The following is a 15,818-nucleotide window of genomic DNA, read 5'->3' as shown; positions in this document are numbered from 1 at the left end:
CTTTCTCACCTTCATTAGAGATCTTGTACTGGGGAATGCGTGGCAATTTAACATTGGCTTTCAAAGTGACCACGTATGGCGGTATTTCTAAGAGACCCACATCGTTAGGGCCAGTAGCCCAAAGGACATCCGGAAGAGACGACAATTCAGCTGGCAGTGTATTCTTCGACAAATACATTGGAGAAATCACTTCCCTACCCAGTGTAAGTTGTACTCCCGAGGGGGAACAATATAATGTCGCATGTAATCTCTTTAACAATTCCAATCCTAACAGATTTTCACCACAACCTGTCGTTAGTATAAGGGGTGCTTTCAGCTCACAAGGTCCAACAGAAAGGGGCATAGGACTAGAGATCGGGTTCCTAACCGGGGCGCCAGAAAAACCTACTGAAACATTCATTTCGCCAGACAAAGGCACGCCAGGGAGTTTTGAGTGCATAATTGAACTCTTTGCAGCACCAGTATCCAATAGAAAAGGCTCTGATACACCCGCTGTAGTCACCTTGACATACGGTCCACTCTGGTCCACTGGCACTGAAACAACTCCCTCTCTCTGTCTATGGCTGTCCTAGTAATCATCACCTTCCGCATTTCCATCTTCTGCATAATAGTCGTTATTATAGTACTGAGTTGTCCAGCAGTTACATTGGCCTGCTGATCAAAACTGTTCATCGTATTTTGAGGCGGAAGAGGACGCGCGTTCTGGGGAACATTCCCACGCCCTCTACCTCTAGGAGCTTGCTGACCACCTCTACCTCTCGCGCCATAAGCATTATTCGTGCGCTGCAACAATATAGGACAACTATACTTAAAATGACCTTCTTGTTTGCAATACGAACACTGATTGGGACCCACAGGAACACGCGGTTGGGAATACCCGAACCTTTGCGAGTTACTCTGAAACTGTTGGGGTTGTTGATAGTTACTCTGTCCTTGCTTATAGTTATTCTGATCTCCACGTGGCGGGTAAGCCTGCTGTAAAAGAACCTTCATCTTTAATTCTTTTGTTTTCTTGTCTGCTCTATCCTTCTCATCTTTATCCCTATTTTCGTAATACTGTGCAGTAGCTAGTATTTGCGCTGGTGAGGAAACAGCCCAAGAACTCTCTGAATCTTTTAATTTCTTACACAACTCGGGAAGCAAATTATGCACAAATTTATCAACAAATAACCGTTGACCACTGTGATACGGACAGTGCCGGAAACGCCGGAAATGCCTTTCCCGTGCCCTTCAAGATGGCGACGTCCGAATTCCAAGCGGAGGACGGTGGCGGTCTAGTCTTCCAGGTAGGGGCGGATGTGATGTCCCGCACGAAGACGAGAGGCGCGAGGGAGGCGGAGACAAAAAGGGAGGAAGAGGAAGCGAAGGTGAAGTGGGAGAAGACGGCGGAGAGCGAAGGAGCGACGGATCCAGAGAGAGAACAGAGGACCGAACAGCAGAGCCAGAGTAGCAGAGAAGAAGACGCGACGGGCGGCGAGGCCCCAGCTGGTACCGCTACCGTGTCCAGTCGTCCCTCGGAGAGCCAGGACGCCGAGACACCCAATGCTACGGTCCTGGAGGACTGTAGCTCCAGGTCAGTGTCTTTCTTGAATTCTTTCAAACGCTGGACTGGGAGGGCGAAAGCGGGGAGAGCAAGTAAAAGCGGGCACTAGTTAGGTCCGCCCTACTCCTCACATTTCCCTTCCTCACGAACCCTGGTGAATAGACGCATAGGTGGTGGGTGAATCACACAGTCACGAGAGTCAAGACTTTGTTACTGACGGGTGGTTCTTTCTGTGTTTCCTTTATCTCCCGGGGACGCCAAAACAAACCTGAGGACCTCTCAAGGAACTGACCTGAAGTACTCACACCAGAGGGACCTGCAGAAGCGGCTACCGGACCTGTTGCTTTGTCTTTATATATTCACGAACTTCTGTTTCCCCTTTATTTTGATGGACGTTATCAGTTACCCCTAAACAACCATACCTTTACCTGCAATAAACAACCAGCATAATAACTTCCGTGTCGCTAGCTCTTGTCCTAAGAGGGTCGGTCATAGGTCAGGGTGGCCAAAGAACTTACAGTGGTGTCAGAAGTGGGATTTCATCTGAGGCTTGAAGATGACACAACCCGTGACCCTACAGGACATCATCACACAGCTAGCTGAGGGTCAGCGACACTTGCAACTAGTCCTGGAACAACAAAATCTAAATGCACAGAAGGAAAGGGAGTCATTTCAGAAGGCCATGACCGACCAGGCGTCGCTATTAACAAACAACCAACAGGTGCAAGACACAGCTATACTAAGACTTACGGATGTGATAGCCAACACCAGGGTGCATCCGCACGTCCCTGGGAGCGTACTACAGAAATTCCAAGAAGGGGAGGACCCTGACTATTTCTTTACGAACTTTGAAAGAGTAGCTACTACTGCTGCTTGGCCCCCAGAACGGTGGGGTCAGTACATCGCCCCACTGTTGTCAGGCGAATTACAGGCAGCCTACCAAGCGGCCAACCCCGCTGGTGTGACCCCTTATCAAGACATAAAAAGGGCCATTTTGGAACGACTGGGGTGTGATCACGAATATTATAGAGCCCGGTTTCGCAAAGAAAAATGGGTGACTGGTGACAACCCCCGAGCCTTATTCTACCGCATTAAAGATTTGGGGACACGATGGCTTCAACCCAGCACGGCCTCAGTAGAGGAGGTGGTAGAGAAAGTGTTCTTAGAACAATACTTGGAAGCTCTACCATATAATACGAGAGCCTGGCTGAAACAGCATCCGGCCTTAACTCAACAAACAGCCATTGAACTTGCTTGTGCATACCACAGATCACCGGACTTTAAAGCTCAAAGCCCCAGAGTCCCGATGACCTCCCTCAAAACCCCTACCAAATCCACCAGTGAAGGAGACAGACGACCCTTGTCCATTACAAAACCAGTTCCCAAACCCACTCCAAAACCAACGTCAGCACATCTAGGCCCTCAGTGTTTTCGGTGTGCTGAGTGGGGGCACATAGCTCGGAATTGTCCCTTGAACACCGATCACGCAGAGCCCATGGAAGTCGGGTGGTCCCGAGGAAGGGTGTTACTAACAGGAGGCACTAGACAGAGATACAAGAAAGGTGTTAGGATAAATGGGAGACCTATAGACGCTTTATTAGATACGGGTTGTCACCATACAGTCGTGGCCAAAGAAATCCTTCAGGGAGCAAAAGAGTGTGAGGGAGAAACGGTACTAGTCTCCTGTGTTCATGGCGATGTACGGGCCTATCCCTTAGCTGAAGTCTTACTAGAAATAGACGGATACCCCCAAGTGAGAAAAGTGGGAATAGTACCTGGGTTACCTGAAAAAGTGTTGTTAGGTACCGACCTTCCCCTTTTCCATAAATATTTAGCCGGGCTCATGCAATTGGGAGACGAACAGGACTGGCTACACGAAGCCCCGTTCCGTACCGAACCTATATCCCAGCCCCAAGACAGAGAAAAAAAATCCCGTAGTGAGAAAAGAAGGGACAGAGAACACTACGCTCTGACCAATCCTGGTATATTTTCATGTATGCTTTCTTCCCCAGATGACATCAATACTCCTGCCCGCAGCTTTCGAGCGGCACAGAAAGATGACAGCACCTTGGTACAAGCCTGGAAGCACGTTCAGGAAGTTGACCCCAACAAGGTAGGCCCATATTTTTTTATAAAAAAAGGTCTGCTTTATAGAGCCGTTGGTGGTCCTGGACGGAGGTGTGATCAATTGTTGATACCGATAGCATTCAGAGAACAGGCCCTACAGTTAGCACACAGCCAGACGGGAGGGGGTCATTATGGTCAAGAACACACCCTGAAATACCTGTTAGAACGGTTTTATTGGCCAGGGGTATACCAAGAAACCGCTCGATTTTGTGCAGCTTGTCCCAAATGCCAAATGATCAACCCTTCCAAAGATAAAAAGGTACCTCTGTGTCCGTTACCCATCATTGATATTCCCTTCCAGCGGGTAGGCATGGATCTAGTGGGTCCCCTTATTAGATCAGCAAGGGGACACCAGTATATTTTAGTCTTGGTGGACTATGCAACTCGCTACCCCGAGGCTATACCCCTCACCAGCATGACCACTACAGCCGTAGCCCAGGCCATGGTATCATTCTTTTCTCGAGTAGGCTTCCCGTTAGAACTGTTAACAGACCAGGGAACCCCTTTTATGGCCAGATTGATGAAAGACATCTGTAAAATACTAGGGGTACGCCAAATCCGAACCTCAGTGTACCACCCACAAACGGATGGTCTGGTGGAACGGTACAACCGAACCATCAAGACTATCCTAAAGAAACTAATTGGGGACACCGGAAGGGACTGGGACCGGAAGTTACCTTTGGTACTATTTGCCATCAGAACACACGTACAAAAATCCACAGGATTCAGTCCTTTCGAACTCCTGTTTGGACGTACACCTCGCACTCTATTAGACATGGCCGCGGAACAGTGGACGGAAGAGGAGGACGAAGGGAAACCTGTGTTAAATTATGTACACACCCTGAAGGAAACCTTAGCGACTCTATGGGACACTGTCCATCAAAATATGGAGAAAGCACAGGCTAACCAAAAAGAACAGTATGATCGTGCCAGCCGAATGAGGGAGTTGAAAGTGGGAGATAAGGTGTTGATTCTGTTGCCCTCTTCAGATAAGAAACTGTTGGCAACATGGCAAGGCCCCTATAGCGTGATCCAGAGGGTCACTCCGGTCTCTTACAGAATAGCGATACCCCACACTAACAACCAAGGGCAAACATACCATATAAACCTTTTAAAGAAGTGGGAGGAGAAACAGGCCTGTACCGAAGAGGATAAAGGGATACAACCGGTGTGTCAAGTGACCCTCAATAAACCATTGGAAATATGCGTGGAAAGGGAGGGGATGTCCAGAGAAGACATGCCACAGATGGGATCTAAATTAACTCCCAAACAAAGAGCACAAGTATGTGATCTGTTGAGTCAACACCCAGGGTTAAGTTCGGGGAGCCCAGGACGTACCTCAATAGTATCACATGACATTGTTACACAGGAAGGAATAGTGGTGAACCTCAAACCATACAGGATACCACAGGCTAGGAGAGAATCCATAGAAGTAGAAGTAGAGTCCATGCTCCAGGCAGACATAATCGAACCGTCTCACAGTCCATGGCGATCACCCATTGTATTAGTACCCAAACCGGACGGAAGTCTTCGCTTTTGCATAGACTTCCGCCAGGTGAACGCTCACTCCAAATTCGACAATTACCCAATGCCACGGGTGGACGAATTAATCGAGAGGTTGGGTGGGGCACGAGTCATGTCCACCATTGACCTGACAAAAGGTTATTGGCAGATTCCGTTAACAGAATCAGCCAAGGAAAAGACTGCATTTTCAACCCCGTCCGGACTCTATCAATTTAAGGTGATGCCGTTTGGTCTCCACGGAGCACCTGCAACGTTTCAGAGGCTTATGGACGTTCTATTGAGAACACACCGGGACTACGCTGTCGCCTATTTAGACGACATAGTGGTGTATAGCCCCGACTGGGACACACATTTAGCTCATCTCAATAACGTTTTTAAAACCTTGAGGCAAGCAGGTCTTACTCTAAATCCAAAGAAGACCACTCTAGGAACACACCAAATCGAATACTTGGGCTACACTATCAGAGAGGGCTCGATCCTACCACAACACAACAAATTAGAAGCTATACAGAAGATTCCCCGCCCTTCTACAAAAAAAGAAGTTAGAGCTTTTTTGGGACTGGCGGGTTACTATCGCAGGTTCGTCCCACAATTCTCCGAGCTGGCGAGCCCCCTCACGGACCTCCTGCAGAACAAAAACAGCAAGACCAAAATAGAATGGGGAAGGAGGCAGGAAGACAGTTTCAGCGCACTAAAGACTGCCCTGTGTAGTGCCCCGGTTTTGTCCTGTCCGGACTTCAATAAGTCCTTTGTACTACAAACCGACGCCTCGGATAGAGGGGTGGGGGCTGTACTTTCTCAACCAAATACTCAAGGGTTCTTACAACCCATATTATTTTTGAGTCGGAAATTATTCCCCAGGGAAACCCGATATGCCACCATGGAGAAAGAATGCTTGGCCATTAAGTGGGCCATAGAATCACTACAATATTACCTGTCGGGACGACATTTCTTTCTCCTAACGGACCATGCACCCCTGACCTGGTTAGCCACCAATAAGGACACCAATGCCAAAATACTGAGATGGTTCTTAGCATTACAACCTTTTTCATTTCAGACTATACATATTCCCGGGCGTTTGCAAGGCAATGCGGACTACCTCTCCCGATTCCCTGTAACTGAATGGTCCGATCGGCCATCCCGGGGAGAAAGGCAGTGTGATACGGACAGTGCCGGAAACGCCGGAAATGCCTTTCCCGTGCCCTTCAAGATGGCGACGTCCGAATTCCAAGCGGAGGACGGTGGCGGTCTAGTCTTCCAGGTAGGGGCGGATGTGACGTCCCGCACGAAGACGAGAGGCGCGAGGGAGGCGGAGACAAAAAGGGAGGAAGAGGAAGCGAAGGTGAAGTGGGAGAAGACGGCGGAGAGCGAAGGAGCGACGGATCCAGAGAGAGAACAGAGGACCGAACAGCAGAGCCAGAGTAGCAGAGAAGAAGACGCGACGGGCGGCGAGGCCCCAGCTGGTACCGCTACCGTGTCCAGTCGTCCCTCGGAGAGCCAGGACGCCGAGACACCCAATGCTACGGTCCTGGAGGACTGTAGCTCCAGGTCAGTGTCTTTCTTGAATTCTTTCAAACGCTGGACTGGGAGGGCGAAAGCGGGGAGAGCAAGTAAAAGCGGGCACTAGTTAGGTCCGCCCTACTCCTCACATTTCCCTTCCTCACGAACCCTGGTGAATAGACGCATAGGTGGTGGGTGAATCACACAGTCACGAGAGTCAAGACTTTGTTACTGACGGGTGGTTCTTTCTGTGTTTCCTTTATCTCCCGGGGACGCCAAAACAAACCTGAGGACCTCTCAAGGAACTGACCTGAAGTACTCACACCAGAGGGACCTGCAGAAGCGGCTACCGGACCTGTTGCTTTGTCTTTATATATTCACGAACTTCTGTTTCCCCTTTATTTTGATGGACGTTATCAGTTACCCCTAAACAACCATACCTTTACCTGCAATAAACAACCAGCATAATAACTTCCGTGTCGCTAGCTCTTGTCCTAAGAGGGTCGGTCATAGGTCAGGGTGGCCAAAGAACTTACAACCACCTTCCGTACTCATGTCTTGACCACTGTGGTCGATAAATGTTTCTTCAAACCTGGTGAAGAAATCAGACACTGTTTCGTCTTTCTTTTGTTTGCATGCGGATAATTTATCCCAATTCACACGCATCGCTGGCATTAAAGTCTTCATGTAGGTAATAATTCTACCAGGGAGTTCTGCTACTAAGGGCTCAGGTTTCGCACCACCAACTTGTCTAGTGTCTGTAGCAGTGATATTAGCCCATGTGCCACCTAGTTCTGCAGCATGATCTGCATTACGAATCAACCCCCATAAAGGCTGCGGAACGACATTCCCGAACAACATATCTATGTCAGCTAGGTTCATGACACACGATTCTGCAGTCTGTGATAACTCCTTATAATATCCTGCGGGGTTTTTACGGGGGTCGGGCAATGTCTGCTTAAGGGCTAAAACTTCTGATCGCTTCCAATGAACATGTACCCAAACACGCTGGAAATGAGCTGGCATAGCAGCAATACCGTTAGCAGCATCAGCCGCAACCGCGTCCTTCCATACCGGAGGGACTTCTCTCATAGGGTATTGTCTAACCTTCCTATCAGAGGAGTCACGTTCAAACAGTGACTGAGAAGGACCCTCGATCCTAAAAGACAATAATGTCGCAACTGCTTTCTCAACATCGGGACCCACAATCGTAACTTTTCCGAATTCAAACCGTACATGACACAATTCCTGCGGGCTTAAGTCTAAACCATGATCTTCCAATTCCTCACAGAGGAATACACACATTTTCTCGAAAACGTATCTCTGGTGCTTCCCATTGATGAAAAACATTTACAACAGACTCTACATCATATCTTGAAGGAAAAACAATTCATTTATATGCCATGCGGTCTAATACTTCTTTCTCCTTAGAACCTGGCAGCTGACTACGCAACTGCGTACGTTGTGAACCAGGGGTCGTACTAGATGACCCAAAGAGAGGCGATATAAAACTAGTGACCGCACTAGCTATTCGTTGTCGTGTAGAAGGAGAAGTTGAGGCAAGAACAGGGGGAAAGACAGAGGGAAGAAAAACGGGTGCAGATACAGGTACAGGGGTCGTATCAGGAAGGGCGCCGAGGGAGGCAGCTGATGTACTAGGTAAAGTCGCAGGAAGCGCAGAAGAGATAGGCAGCGAAACCGGCGGCCCTTGAGAGGGCTGCGCCGTAGGCATAGGAGCCGGCTGAGGAGGAGCTGGCGGCTGCGGGAAAGGTTGCGGCAAATTAACTGGAGGCAGTACATTTAAAGGCTGCGGAGGCGCTGTAGCACTCTGCGCATACGGGGGTGGCGAACTCAGCAAATGTGACATTAGGGGATCTTTCTCCTTTTCTTCTGACGCATCTTGCTGAAGGGGCGGCAAAACTGGGTAGCATTTATCAATCACTAATTTACGTTGCCTGTGCAGCTGCTCATTCATTTGCTCTTCTGCATTATCCTTAAACTGCAAGGCTGCTTGCATTATCGACATACCTTTCTCTCTTTTATTTTTCTTGGCTAATTTAATTTCTTTCTGTTTGGCTTCCTTTCGCCATAGGCGGAAAGAATCAAACATCGCCGGCCGGGCTTTCTTTTTAAATCATTTAACTTCTAAGTTATCTAGGATTTCTGTGTCGAAACTACCATTTTGGGGCCATTTTAAAACACCATCCTTCCTGGTGTACCGGATCCATACTTCATTATACGCAATGGGGCCCACGCCATGTTTCACATAAAGCTCATACGTTGGAATTTCCAAATATACTAGAACCAGGCATCGTCGCTCACTAGTCTAGTTTCAAACTTCAAAGGATTATCGAATACGATAGTCTCGTGAATACACGAGTCCTTCGGCTTTGGCACTTGCAAGTTCCAAATCAAAGCGATCCCGAAGGGATACCAAACCAAACTAAGGATTGGGAGACGCTCCACTTATACTTAACTGAGGTATCGATGACGTCACCAGAAGACTCGTTAAATCGTTTCGCTCTACCAAATCATCAAGGGTCCAAAACAGGGCGATAGTCAGGGCAGCAGTCCTTTGTAGCCGTCGAGACGCGGAGAACCTCGCAGTAAAGACTTTCGGACCACGTCGACATGCAGGGGTCGATGAAGTGGTGGCCTTCCTCCAGAATTTTCACACGAAGCTCCTCACGAACCTCTGGCTTGGACCGGTACCGCTGAATTAGCCCCGAGTTGGGCGCCAACTGAAGTACTGGGTTTTTCAGAACCAACCCAGCAGTGCCAGGGGACACACCCGAAGACTTCGAGTTCTTCCTGTTTCGGACCACAGAAACACAGAGTCTTCTAGGTGAAGTCAAAGATCGTATTTATTGGCTGCAGACCAATCACAGGTATCCGAGAAGTACAACACGATGTATGTTCTCAGGAGACTGCTCCAAACCAAAAAACAGTCTTTTCTTATATACAGAATATTACGCTCTGGGCAACACCGCCCCTATTTTACAAGTGGTCGTTCACATACTTTCGTTTCAAAGAAAGAGCACAGTCATGATGATAATCCCACATTTCAGCTCGGTCAGCACATAATTATTTACCCAGCGAGGCTCAGAACCCTCATCAGATATCAGCAGACCCCAATAAAACGGACACCTCCTACTCGTAAAACAAGCCATAAAGTAGGAAACAGAGTCAGGTGTGAAAGGGATTAGTCAGGAGTCGCGTGGGATACACGACTTTATGATGTGTTGGGCCCTGATGCTAATCCCATAAGGCCGCAGTAAAAGGAACCGGCCGGGCAGGACTGACCTCGGGCAGCGGAGTCAGTTTGCATAGGTCACAAAGAAGTCAAAGAAAGATTGCGTGTCCTTTAGGCCTAGGCATGGCCTCAATGCGTAGCCTATGTGAGGGCAACCACAAAATGGTTACCCTTTTAAAATGGAACCTGAGGGTTCGACATGTAGTATCGTATACACGGTGAATTCATCGGTGAAACATGACGAAAACACTCATACATACCGCATTAGTCATTTGCGGTTTGCTGATACCAAAATCGGCAGGGTAGGACCATGCTACCAACATGGTTCCGAAATTTACAGTATCACATCCTACAAAAAGTGTCGGACGTAATCCTCATCTGAGGCCAGTAGAAGTGAGGGACAAGCCGAGCAAAGGTCTTGTCCTGTCCCAAGTGTCCTGCCAAGGGTATCTCATGAGCCAATTCCAAAAGGAAGGCTCGGTAACGCTGGGGAACCACCAAGGCCCGGGATGATCCATGCACCGGAGCCTTGGGTTCGCTATAGAGGAGACCATCTTCCCAATATATGTGGAAGTTCCCCGAATCGTTACCCGCTGCTTGGGCTTCGGCCTGTCGCCGTAAGCCCTCAAGGGTGGGGCACTCCTTCTGGGCCCGACAAAACTCCTCCCTGGTGGGTCCTCCCTCCACCTGCCATTCCGCAGGGGTAGGTAAGCCCTCCAGGGGAGTCACATCCCCCTCTGTGGACTCCGGGACCACCTCAGTTGCCCCATCCATCTTACGAGGTGCAGAAGCCGGGCAGGCTTCCCCTGTCCCCGTTTACCCTTTTTGGCAGCTGGTTGGACCTTTGTCTCAGGTTCCAACCTCTGTGAACTCCCTCTCCGGGCAGTCATGGACCGCGTGTTGGCACAAGTCCACTCGGGCGACCCCAACATCTTCACGTGAGCCTTGAACTCAACCTCCTTCCATGCGGTATGTTCAAGGTCATTTCCCAACAGACAATCAACCGGCATGGCAGGGCTTACCGCAACCCGTAGAGGACCCGCAACCCCTCCCCACTCAAAGGGAATCTGGGCCACCGGATAGTGACCCTCTCGGTTGTCAGCCATCACAACCGGGTGGACTACGTTGGGAATCACCTGCTCTGGGGACACCAGCTGACTCCTTACCATAGTCATGCTGGCTCCTGTGTCCCTCAGAGCCTACACCCTCTGGGCATTGATGGTGACCCACTGCCTGTACTTTTCAGTATTCGAGGGCACATGGGTCTTAGGAACCATCTCGCAATCTCCCAGGGACACTAGTGTTAGCCCTGCCCACTCACCTCCCTTATCTAGGGGCAACTCCTCCCCGAGCACTACACTCGCCACCCCAGGGGTCTTTCCTCCAGTGGGAGGGTGTGGTCTCTTGGGACACTTAGTATTCCCCTTGTAGTGCCCAATCTCGCCACACTCATAACAACGGACAACCCTAGGCTGCTGACCACGGTCAGGATAAGGGGGTTTGTGGGGGCCAACCTTAGGAGGGAATCCTGATCCCTTTCCCCGCGAACTCTTTTGGGGGCCTTTAGGGAACTCCTTCTTTTTGTCTCCCCCCCCCTTTCTTCTGGGGGGCGCCCTGACCAGTCCCTTGGAAACTCCCCCCACTCCCTTTTGAGGACACCCGGGTACTAGCCCAGATGTCCGCCTCCTCTTCAAGCTTTCTAGGATTAGTTAGCTTGCTGTCCACCAGGTGTTGACGCAGCTCCGGAAAACTTTTCTCGAGGAGGTGCTCCCTCAAAAACAGGTTATACAACCCCTCGTAATCTTTTACCTCACTGCCCTGCACCCAGCCCTCCAAAGCTTTTTTTGCGTAGTCCAGGAAGTCCACCCAATTCTGGGTGGCCAGCTTTTGGCTGCCCCGGAATCTCTGCCTGTACTTTTCAGGGGTCAGCCCAAATTTCCTAATCAAGGCGACCCTCATGGTGGGGTAATTGGTCTGCTACCGTTTTTCTAGGGCTAAAAGGGCATCCCTCCCCACTGGAGGCATGTACCTGTACAGACCACCCCCCCACTGAGCTTCCGGGATCCCATGGGCTCGTAAGGAGACCTCATAGGCAGCCAACCACTTGGCGATGTCGTCCCCAACACCGTAGCTGGCAACTACGTCCATAGGTAAATAGGGTCTGGGCTCCCTGGTGACCTCTTTCTGTACGCTGCCACCAACAGGACTACTGGGGGCTCCGAACTGAAGGGCCTTGAGATCCAATTCCTTCAAATGGAGCTCATGAAGGAACCTCCGCTCTTCCCTCTCTTTCTCCAAGCGGGCTAATTCCATCCTGAATTGCCTCTCCTCCCTCCTGTCGGCTAAATCAGCTGAAGACAGGCTTCCCCCTGAAGCGCTACTACCGGCCCTTGAAGGTGCCCTGGGTCCTATATCCATATTGCCGCTCTCAGGGGGGAAAAGTGCTTCTGTCCCTTCCGTGGTGTCCGGTTCCGGTCCCTGCTCCCCCTGTTCTCCGCTAGGGTGGGCCATCACTCAGGCTCTCAAGCTAGTCTGGAGCTCCACTTTCTTTGCTCCCTGCTTGAAAAATACCCCCCTCTCCTGGCAGAATTCCTTTAACTGGGTTACAGTATACTCTTCTAGCCTACACAACTCAAACTCCATCCCGCCAGGTGGGGCCCTAAACAATGCGGAACAGGACTCAGAGGATAAGATGAACCTTAACAAGAACCCACCACAGGTCGGAGATAATTTCAAAAATTTCCAATCAGGGAGACAACCTGGAGAAAACTCCAATAAAAACAAAAATTAGGTGTAGGGTGCGTAGCGCACACTAAACTGCTAATGAGTGGATGCAACACAAGCTCAGGATCCCACCGCTGAACACCAACTTGTTGGACCTATCGTCCTAGGGTAGCTTGGCTCAAGTGGAAAGGCCTATGCCTGAGAAACATGTTGTGCTTGCATCACACTCACTTCACACTCCAGCGTACCACCACTTAAAAAGGACGCTACACCAGGTAATTAGAAAAGGTAGAAAAGCTTTATCTTTCTTTTATCTTGCTTCTCTTTTCTTTCAAATCAAATCAATCAGTGTCTGTCTTGAACACATTAGGGTCCAAACATTTCATCGTTACTAGATTGACAGTACAGCAAATTCACTAGCGTTTTAAATAAAGTCATCAATCATCATGCTGCACTTAGCAATTACTTAGCACCGTAAATCGAGTCAATAAATATAGCGCCGCACATAGCATTGACATAGCACTTTAAATAGAATCAATAAATACAGCGCCGCACATAGCATTGATGTAGCGCTTTAAATAGAGTCAATAAATATAGCGCCGCACATAGCATTGACATAGCGCTTTAAATAGAATCAATAAATACAGCGCCGCACATAGCATTGATGTAGCGCTTTAAATAGAGTCAATAAATATAGCGCCGCACATGTCAACCACAATGCTCTGATTATCAGGTCAGTAATTATAGGACAGTTCACAGCGATCACTATGCTCTTGAATTTGAGTTACTAATTGTAGAACTGTTCATATTAGCTCATTAACACTTCAGATTTGGTCATACCGGGATGCATGAAATCTAGCCTTACATAAGCTTATTACACATGGCTGGTTCTGCCTTTGCCCCCAAAATGCTCCGTTTACTCTGCAGTTGTTACTTCCCTCACTCGAGAGAGCAGGGGCCAAGAGCCGAGTTACTTCTTCCGCTGTAACCATGGAAGGCTCACTCGGGTGATTTGGGGCCAACGAACTGACGGGGAATCACCCCGGGGGAGGGGCATGCTCCGGACCTTACATAGGCCTCCCGCCCTCTTCCCCGGGAAGGGGGGGTTACCTTGTTCTTCGGCCTCAGTTAGGCCCTGGCGATGGTCTCTTTCTGGCAAGAGGGCTCTCGGCTCCCTTCACTTGTCCAGGGTTCGCGCCTGCAGTCGTCCTTGGCAGCGCGACCTGCAGGGGCGCGGCCCTGTCAGCAAATCGTGCATCCGCTGGGGCGGCGTCTTGCAGTCCGCCCCTGTCACGTGATCCGAGTTTCTGGGCCTCAGGCCTAATGCGGCCTACGGGGAACTCCAGCGGCTCTCTCTCCACATGAAGGGCCGCGTTTCAAAAGCTGCGACGGCAGCGGAGGGGTCCCAGTCTTCCTCACAAGCCCCAGGTGACAGGAGGGTTGACCTTTCGGGCCTTGGGCCGCAACGGTGAGTGATTCCTTATGGGGTCTTTCAGCGGGGGTGGCCAAAGTTAAGGGGGTGATCTGCAGGCTAGGGGGTGGCGATTTCTTACGCGCCAGGCACCCCCTTTTTCCCTCAGTGTTGCCCCAGCTCAGGGCAGGCAGGCTAGGAAGTGGCAGGCCCCACGCCAGTGGCGTCAAAGGATAGTAGAGTCCCAGGCAAAGTCAGGAGAGCCAGAGATAATCACTCTATTTCCCCGTTCTCCTCAGGAGTCCTGGCAAGGTGGGGAGCTCCAGAGCTTGAGGTGTTCCCAGGGTCAGTGGCTGAGGGCAGGGTCAGGTCAAGAGGTAGGGGGTAGTGTCAGCCGAGGAGGAAGAAAAGCAGGCCCTAGGATCTGTCAGTTTCCTTCTCTAGCGCACCCACCTCCCCCACTCAGATGCCTTACTCCTGACTACCTCTTCTCCAACAAAATGGCCGCCGCCCCACACCTCTATATATAGCCTGGACCCTGACTGGCCAGAGTGGGCCAGAAGGTTCTGGAACCCCTCATGACAGTCTATGGCCCAGGCTCTGAGGTGACAGTTTAGGCCACCATTTTGTGTAAGAGCTCTCTCCCTCCCTCCATTTTAGAGAAGCACCTTGCGCCTCACCCTCAATCAGTGAAAATGGGGCACCCAGAGCCTCTACGTCAACACCAAAAACAAAACTAGTGGACAGAAAAATTGGAGGGTAAAGGGAAAAAAAGGAAAAAAATGAGGAGGGAACAGCCAAAGGGCTGGCAGGTCTAACAGGAAGTAACGAGCTTTGGCATACATTATCAAAAAATGGCTAAAGTGGAATGACAGGAATTATATGTACAGTTGACACTAGCTGAGGAAATGTTGACACAGGGAATCGCACAGCGTAAGGATATTGAGGGGCTGGAATCTGATACAGCACGATGTCGGGCTAATATCAATACTCTCTGGAATAAGGAGAACGCCAGGAAATACTTGATTCATAAAAGGGAATGCTATGAGTATGGTGAGGCGGTAGGTCGATGTTTAGCGCTCCGAATGCGGATGAAAGAGTCGTCCCAGAGAATTACGAGTCTTAAGAAAACTTCAGGCTCAATCGTGACTGAACCTCGGGGGATTCTTGCAATCTTCCATCCGTTTTATACTGATTTGTATACTCAGCAACCATCGGTTATTGTGAATAATATGTCATTAATGGGTGAATCTGTGCAGCTAGATCAGGAAGAGGTGGAGGTATTAGGCAATGGAATTACTATGGATGAACTAGAGATGGCTGTTAATGGTTTAGCGGTTGGGAAAGCTGCCGGCCCGGACAAGCTCCCTGGTGAGCTGTATAGGGTATTTTTTCAAGATCTAAAGGAGGAGATGTTAGAGATGGTATGTGCTGCTCAAAACGGCCATGCACCTAAAACATGGGATGAAGCCACTATTGTGGTTTTTAAAAAAAAGGGGAAACCACCTCAGAACCCGGGGTCTTACCGCCCGATCTCCTTGGTTAATTGTGACGGGAAAATATACGCTAAAATATTGGCGAACCGACTGGCAAATGCTATATCTCCCTTAGTATCTCTCTGTAAACACGGTTTTATCCCCTCGCGAGGGACAGTGGCCCATGTTAATAAAGTTGTGACATTGTTTGATATTGCGCAGGCTGAGGGGAGGGATCTGGGGTTAATATTGTTAGACGCT

The 15,818-nt window shown here is 49.7% G+C and overlaps 1 protein-coding gene across 1 annotated transcript in view; it reads left to right on the top strand.

Moving 5' to 3' along the window:
• The window catches only part of LOC146839014 (uncharacterized), a 102,049-nt gene that overhangs the window by 39,675 nt on the left and 46,556 nt on the right, over positions 1-15,818 (top strand). The window lies entirely within an intron of this gene.

Source organism: Triturus cristatus, chromosome 4_2, assembly GCF_964204655.1.
Source record: "Triturus cristatus chromosome 4_2, aTriCri1.1, whole genome shotgun sequence".
Lineage (NCBI taxonomy): Eukaryota > Metazoa > Chordata > Amphibia > Caudata > Salamandridae > Triturus > Triturus cristatus.
Note: the sequence above shows the minus strand (reverse complement) of the source record. Positions and strands in the feature narration are given on the sequence as shown.